The sequence below is a fragment of the Lagopus leucura genome, unplaced genomic scaffold (assembly GCF_019238085.1).
Source record: "Lagopus leucura isolate 7727_CA_CO unplaced genomic scaffold, USGS_WTPT01 Super-Scaffold_100001, whole genome shotgun sequence".
In the NCBI taxonomy this organism is placed as follows: Eukaryota; Metazoa; Chordata; class Aves; order Galliformes; family Phasianidae; genus Lagopus; species Lagopus leucura.
The window spans coordinates 92,268,679-92,281,315 of NW_024962262.1; positions in this window are offsets into that span (position 1 = coordinate 92,268,679).

The window sequence follows — 12,637 nt, forward strand, 5'->3', positions numbered from 1 at the left end:
GAGCAGTGCTCCATTTACATGTCGAGTGGATGAAATGCAGAGAGAGAGGGAGGTTCCAGGAGAGAAAAAGAAAAAGAAAGAAAACCAGCCCATAAGTTCAGAAATGCTTACCTCATCTCTGGTCCGCATGTCAGCTAATTTGAAATGGAAATAACAGTCAGGTTTTTTGGACTAGAGAATAAGAAATAAGGGGAAAGTCCTTATGATTTTGACATGTTTGCTTTCCATCAGTATCCAAGGCCTTATCCAAATGAAGGAATTAATTTTACAAAGCCGTAACCTGATAGGGAAAGATTGAGTTTATGGAGAAATTCTTTCTGGGAGCATAGTTATAGTGTAACTGCATGATGATTGAAATTTAAATACACATCGTAAGAGTAACTCATTTATTTATACTTATAGAAGTGGAGGTTGGCTTTGTACATGACAATAAAGAAGACCTGCTGAAGACTCAAAGCTCTTTTTGTTCACTCTAGAGAATTAGAAATGTGACCTTCCTACAAAGAGCTGTGATCAAAGGGTGCTATGCCTGACTTGGAACGATGGAAGAGAGGATTAAAGATTTGGTTTGTCCAAGCTTTCTGATTGGTACTTTTGGATCATTTTGATTGATGAAATTTGATGAGTTTAGTTTAAAGGAAGAGTCAAACCATTGTGGATTAAGAGGAGTTCACAAGATTAGTTCAAAGGGCAGGTGAAAAGGAAGACATTTGTCTCCTTGTAATGGAAATGCAAACTTCATGTGAGCCAGTGGGTGGGGCTTCTAATCAAGTGGGTGTCCACAGGTCATCTCCTTTCTTCCTCAATGATTCTCTTTCTCTGAGAGGTTCTCTTTTTTTTTTTTTTTTTTTTTTTTTTTTTCCACATAGTACATAGAAGGGTGGAAAGTTTCATGTAAAAGAAGATCCCAACAAATCTGCAGTGTGGTTAAGGGAGCTCAGTTTTTTTAAACATACTTTGTTAAAGCACTTAGGATTCCAGCTCTCACTGTTAAGTTTCTGATTCTCAGGCTTCTGTCAAAGCACATCAGTGAAGGCATAACAGTCCCTCGCTTCTATTGATTTAACAGTCAGTCGGTAGAATTCAGTTAGGCGTGCCAAAGACCTCATGACTTGAAATGAAAGGCAATTAGAAGGTGATGATCTGGGCTAAAGCCATTAGAAGGAATTTATGCTCTAATTGTTCTATGCACTTGTTTCGATTATCTTTTTTCCTACTATATTAGAACAAAATTTTACCTCTTATTACACTCTTACCTTGCCTCAGAGAAAATTCTACTGCCTCAGAATCAGGACTTTTTTTTTTTCCTCCTAGAAAACTTGGAGCTCCATGAGCAGGAGACTATTGGGATGCTGACACTTCAAAGTGGTATTTTTAGTTTGCTTTTTTTCGTCATCTTGGGGGGTTACAGAAAACACAAAAATGAAAAATAAGTTGCTAGTATTCCTCTGTTTTCCTGATTGAGGACAAATGCTGTTGTTACAGTGGTGAGACAAATCCCCATCAAACTAGGTACTGCACAAATGGAGACTACAGAATAAAAGGCCAGGTCCTTCACCAATAATTTTATCTCTGATGTGAAGTGGAGACATATTGATATCCTACTGTAGGATGAAACACAAATAAACAAGACCAAAGTTGAGAAAATAGATACGAATAAGCAAGTTAATGGCTCTATGGGAACTGTTTTCTGCATAACAACTTTGAAAAGGTATTGTGGGAATTTCAACATGTTGAGTTACATTTGCAGATATTTGTGGAATACAACTAGATTTATTTTGCAGACACTTGAAAAATGGCTGTGGGAAAATTCTTCTTTTTAGGAGCTTAGGATCTTCAATTTCTCTTCACTCAGTAGTAGCACATCACATTTCTGAATTAAACTCTTACATCTGTGTCCTGCTGCCCCCTCAATTTTTTAATTCTCATGCCTTGTGGTTTTTTTCATGGTTTGCCTTATCTATTCTATAAGCTTCCCTCACCCCTTTCTTTGCTCTTTAGGAAATTATTCCTGTGTTGTTAGGACTCTCTTCAATACATTTTGAAATCTTGTGTTCCCTTGCTTGAAGCACCACAGCTGATGAGATCTCATGCCAATTTCTTCAAGATCCTGGCATGTCACACAGATCTTCCTCCTCAGCTGCAGTTTTCATTGTCTAGGAAAGTTCAGTTCAGTGATGCTTTGCTTCTTTATTTCCCCTTCTTCCTTGCACAGCAAGTGGTTGTCTTGTCTTTTCTGTTCCTCAGTTGTTTCTGCCAGCAAAGGAAGCTGAAATACCTGGCTCCCTTTAGCTGCCTTGCCAGCCGCATAGTGTTGCTCTAAGTGCAGTCAGTTCTTGTCTGGGTGGTCAAATATCTATGCAGTACTGAGTAGTTTAAGCTTGTAAATGTGTCAGTGCTTCATATCTTTTTTTTTTTTTTTTTTTTAGCATTTGCCAGCTGCATTCATACTTGTCCGTATGCATCCACAGTGCTGTCATCTCTTCAGTGTTCTTGATGCTGAATGATAGCTCTATTGGCAAAATGTCTTGAATTCAGGTTGTGAACATGTGGGATGTCCCAGATTAGGTTAAACAGACTCTTAGGGGGTCTCAGGAAGAAGGCATGCTATGGTTTGTGGTAAGAGGTGAGCAGCAGAATTTCTGCTAGGAGTGTGGACTGCACGACTGCAGTGGATCAGGCAACTTCTGTTCTGTGATGACTCCAAACAAAAGATGCTGAGTGAGGCATCACCAGTATGACTACTGCTGTCAGTTTAAAGATGTCACGTTTCCCTATTACTTGAAGGGAAGCTGCAAAATTGAGGAAAGTGCAGTTGCTAACTGAGCAAGAATTCCCATATTATTCCATGCATCAGACCCTATCCTTATCCAAATTTTTCCTGATGCCAATCTGAGTTCCAAAAAACTGGGTGATGGGAACTATGTTGTCACATCCCTGAGAGCAGGTTTAATCTGGTGATCTTGGTCCCTTGCTATTAAAAGGGATTTTTATTGAGTTATTTATAATGAGAATGCAGACATTAGCATGTTCTGAGGCTTGCAGTAAAGCACAACAGCCAAAAAAGCTGAAATGCCTGCTGTTTTCTTGAAGTGGTCAGAGAATACAAATGATGGAAACTCATCTGCTTGACTTAGTGATTTTCTCCACAGCAACCATATTAACAACAAGTAGTTTGAGTTTTAACAGGAGCCCGCTGTACCATTTGTATGAAAAACAGCTCAGTGTTAGAGCTTGAAGGTTGCAATAGTGCAGAGAACTGATGAAGAAAAGGGACTAATTTTTTAGGCTGTCAAAAGTAAATACAGGTGCTTTGTTTTGTTTTTCTCCTGTATCTTTTTCATCAATTCTTGGCAAATCTTAAGTTTTAAGGAATACGGTATATATGAATGCTTTCAAGTGATACACCTTTTAACAACTTGGTTGTTGCTCAACAGGGGAGGATTCCAGCTGCTTACTGTTATTTGAAAAATCTGTTTAATTGTATGCTTCCTCTTTCTTGGGACATCTGCACTATTTTAATTCATTTTTAAAAACAGTCTCGTGCATTGTTAGGCTGCAGGGGGTTGATGTTATGGCCCTGCCATGGAAATTTGCTTTGAATGTGCTTTGATGGAAGATTGACTTCGCAGCTGCTTTGGTTTCTGTCTGCTGCAGAAGGTGCTGCATGCACCCTGAGTGCTGTTACTCCTGACAACACAGTGTTTGCATTACCTACACCCTCAGTAATTGGGATCTTTCCTTCTGTCCCTACCAAGCAAGAACATGGACAAGAATATTACTCCTTCTTTTGTCTACTTACCTGTGTCAATCATATGCTTATGGAAGATGAGTCACATCAGTGCCCAAATATGTGACCACAAGACAAAAAGCTTGTTGGAAAGCAATGTTCAATTAAAGCAAAATCAAAGATGGAAAGGAGGGAGAATTGCAGCAGCACAGGTAATAAATGGTAATGTTATAGCAAATATAAAAAGCTGTGGGATAGATTTATAGACTATTGAGACACTTTGAAGTAAATGTAATGACATGCCAAAAAAAAAAAAGGCTTTTGGTGGAAGACTGATTCTTTTCCCTTTGCTTTTTATCAGGAGAAAAGAAAACTAGATGGAGGGAAGCTTTTAAGTATGGAGATCGGACAAAGAATGAAGTAGTAGGAGGCAGAGGAAGGGGGAAAGTAAAGAAGGGGGAAAGCAGGGTAGAAGAGTCTTCTTGCTTTTTGTTTCTGTCCATAAAAGAAGAGACAACAACCAAAAAAAGCAGTTGTCCAGAAACTGATTCCTGAGTATACGCTGCACTTTCCAGACCTGGGCTATTTAGCTCAGTTAGACTCAGTACCAGTACAGAATCAGGGCGCTCACTGCATTCAAGTGGATTCTCACTTCAGCATTTATTTCATTCTACTCTTATGGCTTTCTCTTTGTGAAGACCCTTCTATCAGCATTCAGAATTGACTGAATGCATGCATAGCATTTTCCCCACTCAATTTCCAAACTGTTGGACAAAAAAAGTCTTACCATAAGTCCGCATCCTGCAATACAAGGGGTTTCTGTCCTTTTCTGAAGGAGCTTTGTGCTGAGTTGAACACACCTGCATTTTGTATACACAGCATGGCATAAAGGTTTTCCAAAAAATCCAGCTCCTGGCGCCTTCAGTCCATCCTTTGTGTGTGTGTGTGTGTGTGTGTGTGTGTGTGTGTGTGTGTGTGTGTATGAGGACACATCCTCCTGAGTGTAGAGAATTTACTACATATAAATATATGTATGTATAAAACCCTAAAATAAACCATGTATGCAACCAACCCTCTATTTCAGGAAAACTTAGGAGCTGTTCTTCAAACGTATAGCGAACATAAGACAAGTGGAACTTCCTGCAGGATTGCTTGCATGCACAAGCCATCCCACACCATCCATGGTAGGCGGCAGAGAGGAGAGGGGCTGTGGGGCCTTGTGAGAGAACACAGCTATGGGAGGAGAGGCTTAGAGCTGTGCTGCTGAGTAAATTTAACTTGTCCCAAGTTTTAACCTGAGATAACATAGGCTTGACTTTCACAGTTGACAAGCACTTCTGTCTCCTTTTGCCCTGAGTTTGAGCTGCAGCAGCACATGCTCATTTGTAATAGAGTCTCAAATTATAGAAAAAAGGTTCATTTTTCATAAGTGGTGGTCCCACGTTTCAGTGGAGATATTGTGAGTGTGATGAGCCTAAATCAAGTCAGTGTGGATTAAGCTGCCTCTCTAATTTTCCAGCTCACTATTCGAGGGTGTTTGTCAATCTAAAACTCATTTACAGCCTTCACAGTATTGTCTTTTATTAAAATTCCTTTGAAATTCTTATCCATTATCTTGGCATTCTTCAGAGGGTATGATTATGCCCCAAAGTATGGTTGAACAGGTTCCCTTATATGAATGACAACTTCTAACCCTCCTCTGTAAGTAATGGTTCAATTTCTTTGAGTTGTCTTTTTTTTCTTCTTCTTTCCATTTGATATCTCGGGACACATTCTTACCAATCTGAATCTAAATGAGGCAGACAGCTAACTTTGATTTGCTTCTGTTCCTTCCCATCTACACAAAATAGCTTGCATTAATCATATTAATAAAAAAATGGCATTAAAATTACTAAGTTTTAAAAAGGCACAAGATGGTGATATTACCCACCAAGTTGCAAGTCATTGTGCATGCATATTAATTACAAGTCTTAGATTTCAACAAAAGCTCAAAGGAATAACATTTTTCCCTGTACGTTGTTTTTAATTTTGGGAAGATTTCTTGTAATGCAAAATGTATCCCATCCTAATGTGGTTCTCTAATCACGGAATGCTTTAATTCTGATAGATGACCCCTTTGAATCTACTAAGATTCACAGTAATTAGAATGATTTTCTAATACTTTGTTTCCTGAGCTGTTCATGGTGACATCCATCTATCATCAGATGGGTTTGTTTACTCATTCAAATCAAGTAATTTGAACTGGAAGCTTATATTTGTCGCTGTGTGGTGGAGGGACTGTTATCATTTATTTCACTCTCATCACTGCTCCCTCTTTCTGAGGAATTGTGCTCTGAAGAAGCACACATTTTTCAGAAAGATTTGAAGCCCTTCCTCCTTCAGTCTCCAAGCAGGAGCACTGACTCAGTGCTTGTGTTAAGAGTCTCCATATCCATCCTGGATGCCAGCTAGTGGAAACTGGGAGCACAAGGTAGAATTCACCAGGCACTTTCTTTTTTTTTCCTCTGTTCCACTTTTCTCTCTCCTTTCTCTTTTTAATCTAATGCTTCTTTGCGCGTACAAATCTAGTGCTCTTTCAGTCTGGAATATTTTTGGAAAGTGGCTGTGTAAAACAAGACAATGTTGAAGAAGTTCATCGCCTGTATTCTCCAGGTAACCTGTCATTCTTTATCTGTCCTTGGAGGAGCAGCATCTCCTTTCTCAGTAGTGCTTCACTGTCTTATCAGTGTTTGGTCGTACCCTTTCCCTGTCCTGTTGTTTTCTTTCACCACTTTGCATGTTAGGTCTGTCCTTTCATATCTCTGCTCCTCACTCTCACAGTTTTCCTCCCCTTCTTTCTCTGGAATACATTTTTCCCTACTTTGCTTTTTGTTGCTCACATCCCTCCACGCCAACACACCTCATGCTGGCACTGTGTAACACTCCATCCCACCTTCCCTCCAGAGGCTCCTGTCACACAGCTTCCTCCTCTTCTCTAACCCCCAGCAACAGATGCTATAGCACAGAGCAGCAGGATTTTCTCACATTGCCATGCAAGGCAAGAGGCTGCTCACACTCAAGCACCTCAGTTTTATCAATGCTTCAGTGCAGGGAGGCATAATAGCTGCCAGCCCCAGAGGAAGCAGCAATAACTTTGTCTCTCTGGGCAGGGAGCTGGAGGAACAGCTGGAATCCAGCACTCGTCTTTGTCTGGCATATGTTGGGATGGAGCTCTATCAGCCAGCAGGCTGAGCAAGCGCAAGGAACACAGCCTGCAAAGCAGCACGCTAGCCTTGCCCTCTAGCATGATGTTTGTAAGGCTTTGCTCATTCATGGATGGTTTCACTCATTATTTGAGAGGTGATAAAACCACATCCCAGCCAAAGATAAGGTTGCAAGTCTGTGCCACCATTTGCCAGTGCCTGGATGTATGTGGTGAGCCCAGGATGTTCTTGACGTGAAAAACTGAAAAGGGATAATTTCTTCCTGAGTAGATTAATAATCAGATCATATTAACAAGTAAAATTTGATTAGGCTTCTGATTAGGAAGGAGTAAGCCAGAAGTTTGAAGCTTGTTGTGTCAACAGAGCAGATCAGCTTCAGTATGATGTTCTGCTTTCATTAAGAAATTGGTAATAAAATTATAGCATCTGAATTCCCCATGAGATTCTGAACATGATGCAGTGCTTTGAGATGATGGCTAAATGTTACAGGATAGCACACTAGGACTTCTACTCAACAGCCAGGTAAAAGTGTGTCACATCATTTAATTGCAATAAAAATAGTGATGACTGACTGTAATAAATGATTTCACAGTTCAGTGTTTGAAAAAATCTGCTGGGTTGCTCTTTGGCTGTGCACAGGACCCTGAGCATACTATGGTACAAGGCTTTATTTGCTGAATATGGCAGTCAAAAGATGGCCATGCGGTCACAGATTATAGCCTCGTTCAGTGCTGAAAAAGTTCTGAGCAGTTCTGACAATTGAACCTTTTCATTAGAAAGCGTTACATTAAATAATGTCACCAGCACTTCACGAATGGGTTAATTAAGTGCAATACGTAACGGCCAATGTAGTTTTATCTAAAATGGTAATGGAGTTTGAGTTTTGGCAGAGAGTAGATTTTAGAAGAAAAGGAGAAAATCATTCTTGTACATCTTGTTATAGAGCTGGCTTCTCTCAGCAGTTTTAGGGATGGGCAGCAGAACTCCACGCACCAACCTGTTCTTGTTCTGCTTGCATTCATTCAAGCCAGTGTAACACACATTCAGTGTATCAGCTGGAAAGCTGTTAAAAACATACTTTTAAGTGCCTAACATATTTAAGAACTTAAGTAATGCTTAGCTTACATTTCTCATCAGAATAGGATCTGGTGCCTGCGTGATGAATCATAGACTGCTCAGCATCAGTAAGGGAAAAAAATAAACAACCATTAATGCTGCCTTGCTCTACAGGCACCGGGGCTGTACTGAGAGGAAATGATCTCTGATGTGAATGGAGACAGACTACAAATTCCAACCACAAACTTCCACCTGCAGTCAAGAATGATTATGGATCAGAAGAGTGTGCTGTGATGATTACTTGATCTTTGTGGCTAGTAAGTTAACTAACTAGAGTTAAAACCCTATTTATGTTAGCTATGATGTTTTGCTCCATACTGAAAGCTTTGCCCTGTTAAAATAATGTCCCCCATGGGACATTCCCCTCTCCAAACACACTCACCCATGTGAGAAGGTGAGAGCAGCTCCCTGCTCCCAGCTGTCAGCTTTGCTCGTGGTGGTTACTTCAGGTGTTGGTACAAATGGCTCTGGACATCCTCTACACAGCGCTTTACTGCTAAGTGTTATAGAACATTGTTAATGATACTCTATCTGCTTCATTTAGGAATATGGGAATCAACATTTCCACTTCCTCTTTGAATTGCAGCTTTTGGGATTTAGATTGTTTAGATTTACATTGACATGGTTTCTGTGCTATATTCTGCTACAGCATTAGAGCTGGACAACTCCCCTCTGTCTGTTTAAAAAATGATTTATTTGGCTTTGCCTCTGTGGGCATTCAGATTCCTTTGAGTTGCCCTCTGTGAGCAAGATATGCTTGTGGAATACCATGTCTCCTATTCTAAGGGCTCTGCAGGAAACCCCAGATTGTTACAAAGAACATATCAGGGGCAGTGCTATGCAATCCTCCATCTGAATGAGAACAGGATGGTGTCTGAGAGTGGAAACAGTCCTATGCACACTCTTCATGCAGTATGTAGAAAAGTGCTTATATTTAACTGGAATGAGGTAGTGGTCATCAAGGCTTAAGCTGTGTTTTGTCTTAAAGAGCATGTAACCTCACACCATGCTGTGAACTATTTGGGACCAAAGGGGAAGATGTAATGGGAGCAAGTTGTGTATGTGGGAGAAGACTGGACATAGATAAAGAGGCATAAGGCAAGCAAAAAAGATGTGCTCAGAAGTGGAAAGAAAGGAAAATCTGATAAAAAGTCAGATAAAGAATAATGGTGAGTAGATGTTCCAGCTGTTGGGAGTATGAACTTCCACAGGTGGTAGTGTCACACAGACTGAAGGTCACTGGGATGCTGAAGGGAACCCACAGGAAACCTTTCTGGACAATATGTCAAATCTGCTTTAGAATGGCCTGGAGTAGTATGGGAAGACCAAAGACGATAAATTGCATCCTAATGTTAAACGGTGTGGGGAGAAGAGTGACAGATGTATATTTCAGTAGTTCTGTGCAGATGACAGCATTTAGAAATGAGAAGTAGCCTTGTAATTTTGTCTAACAGCAAGCAAAATAATATAAATATAAATTGGTAACAGCAGTCTGCCTATTAGTTATTTAGGCTTGAATCCCTGCTTAAAGGTGATGTATTTAAAATAAAGCTTTGTTAGATCCCAGTTGTCGCTCACCAATTTCTACACAGTCAAAACTGTTTCAGTCTCTCGTACACCTTGGTACATTTCTTTGGTTCAGGTTTGTTTCATATTATGGTGCCTGTTTGGTTTCCTTTGCAAATTTTTATGGGAAATTTTATAATCATCTTTATAGCTACTATTGCAGTGCTTTTTTTTTTTTTTTTTTTTTTTTTTTTCCTGGATAACCTGACATTTTTCCCCTGTGAAATCTTCAGATATTGCTTTACTTTTTCAGAAAACTCTTGTCCCTCATCTAACTTCCTTTGTATCTTTCCTAGTGATTGTTGGTCAGCATCAATGTGTTCTGAGTAACTTCGTTACTTGTTCCATCTTGGTTCCTTGGTTTTTGACACCTCTCTGACCTCCTCTGTCCTGCTGTGTTGGCTTTTGAATTAGCTAGAACGTAGTAGTAGTGAATGAACATCAGTAAGACAAAATGAGTGTGCTGGTGTGATATTTTCATACCAAAATTCTCTTCAGGATGGTGGAAACAGAGAGGATGTTTTCCCAAACAGAAATTCTGTTGCTTTTGCTGTTTAATATAGCCTTGTGTTCCCTGCTCTTTGGTTTTTTTTGTTTTTTTTTTCCATGCCTCTTCCACATGCCCTGCCAGCAGGAAATGCCATGCCTTGTGTTCCAGGCAGATTCACAGGGAATGGTGAATAATGCATTTTTATGCTGGAATACTTATCATACTCATGTTGTCTGGTGTCAAGATCCAGCTGGGTGAAAGAACCAAATGCATTAAAATATCATTTGTGATAGGTTTATTGGTTAATAATACCTTTAAATACATTTGAGTACTTTTCACATGTAAATTTATGTAAATGTATTTTACTCTGAAAACCAAATTATTGTAACAAAAGCAGTCTTAGGTATGTGTGGAAAAGCCAAACTGTTTGTGTTTGGTCACATTCCTGGACCTGAACAGGCTTCAACCTTCTGCACAGGTCACGAGGCAGCTTTTTTTCCACTCAGTCCATTTCTGGACCCTGAGTTGAACTTTGCTGAATGGAGAAGTGAAAATGTTTAACATATTCTCTTGGTATCTGGTGCTGGGAGAGGGCTGGGCTGTGCCTCAGCAAGGGCTGCTCCAGCTGCTTCTGCTGCTTCAGCTCTCAGACCTTGCCGACCATTCAGGAAGCAAATATATCCTGCTTAATCCCAACTGTCTGCACACTTTCCATAATGGTTAAAGTTACATTTCAGTGTTTATATCTCTGTCTTGCTGCAACTGGAACTAGATTAATGTTTTGTTACTTTTGCCTCTGCCCAATGCTAAGAATTGCTCCCTATGGAGTGGCGTGAAGAGATTCGATGCCTTCCTTCATTGGAGATAAAGGGCCACTGAGGCTAGCGGCTTTATAAGGGATGCCTGTCTGTGTTGGGTGCGGATCTGTTCCTGGGGATAGCTATTAGCATCATACAGCTAGTGTAAATGTAGCGAAGTGTATAGATAATGGAGAGCAAATGTTTGAATAAGCACTCCAGAGAGAGCATCAGAGACAGCGTGTGGATGGAACGCTGCACTTACAGTATATCATTAAAGGCTGTGATCACAGCAACGTTATCATCTCCATTTTCTTTTTTCTTTTTCTTTTTTTTTTTTTTTTAAACTTTTCTTGAAGGATTTTGCACTTTCAGTGAGTTATGCTCTTAATTCTGTGTAACGTCACCCTTTCTTTCTCTCCCTCACCCCTTTTTTGAAAGACCAGATGACTGATTTCTCAGGCCAGCAACAGTGCAGAAGGAAGTGGTCCATGAATATCACTCTTCTGAAGAGCTTCTCACTACTGCCAGCTCTGGTTGCTAAACTTCTCACCCTTACCTGACAGAAGTCTCAGGGAAAAAATCTGCCTTCTCACTGCTGTGGTTCAGCAATGTATATTTTGAATTAGGAAAACACGGGACCTGGCACTTAGCAGAAGACGTTCTTTACCAAGAGTGGGGAGGTGCTGGAACAGGCTGCCCAGAGAGGCTGTGGGTGCCCTGTCCCTGAGGTGTGGATGGGGCCCTGAGCAGCTTGGTCTAGTATGAAGTGCTGAGGTTGGTGGCCCTGCATGCGGCAATAGGGTTGGAGCTTGGTGATCCTTGAGGTCCCTTCCAACCCAAGCCATTCTACGATTCTATGAAGACATGCAGCAAAACTGGACTGTGCTGCAAAATGAATTCCTTCCATGTACAGCAAGTTGCGGTTAGAAAGGTGCTGCACGTATAATTGGAATTGTGTTATTCTACCCACTGGTAATCTCAGTAACTCCAGTTTTATCATCGCGTAAAGTCTGTCTGGTCTGATTCCCCCATCCTGTTTCTTTTGCTTTGGCCACTTGCATTTGTCTCTGTTTACTTTCTTTACTCTCAAGGAAATGAGCGTGATATTTCTTTGTTTGCATTAATAAAAACAGAGAGCGCTTTTATATCAACAATACTGAAATTGAATTTGCGGAAATATTTTATCTATATGAGGTTTTGTTCGATTCTTTAATTCATTTCATTTCCTGAATTTAGATTCAATTACTCTCTTCCTTTCAAATGCACTCTGTTAGCAGCACTGGGCTCGCCCATCTTCTGACAGCTGCAAATGGTAATGAAATCTCAGAGCTGGTGCGTAGATATGATCGAACTATTGCAACACCATCTGAGTGTGTGTGTTTGCTCGCTAGCTCTGGGGAACTCAAATTGCCATCAGTGATGTACTTGTACAGTGGTTACTTCCCTGCTTTGGTGAGAACCCTGTGAGGGGAAAAAAGGATCGGGAGAGATGGTGCAGGTTTGAGGTCACAGAGGCATTGCGCCTCTTCTGGATTTGCAGTTCACCTGTTTTAATGTGAACTGCATTACACAGTGTTTTTCTGAGTGAGGTTGGAATCATAGAATTGCTCAGCTTGGAAAAGACCTTAAAGATCATTGAGTCCAACCACAACCTAACCATACTACCCTAACTCTAACAATCGTCTGCTAAATCATGTCCCTGAGCACCACATCCAAATGGTTTTTAAATACA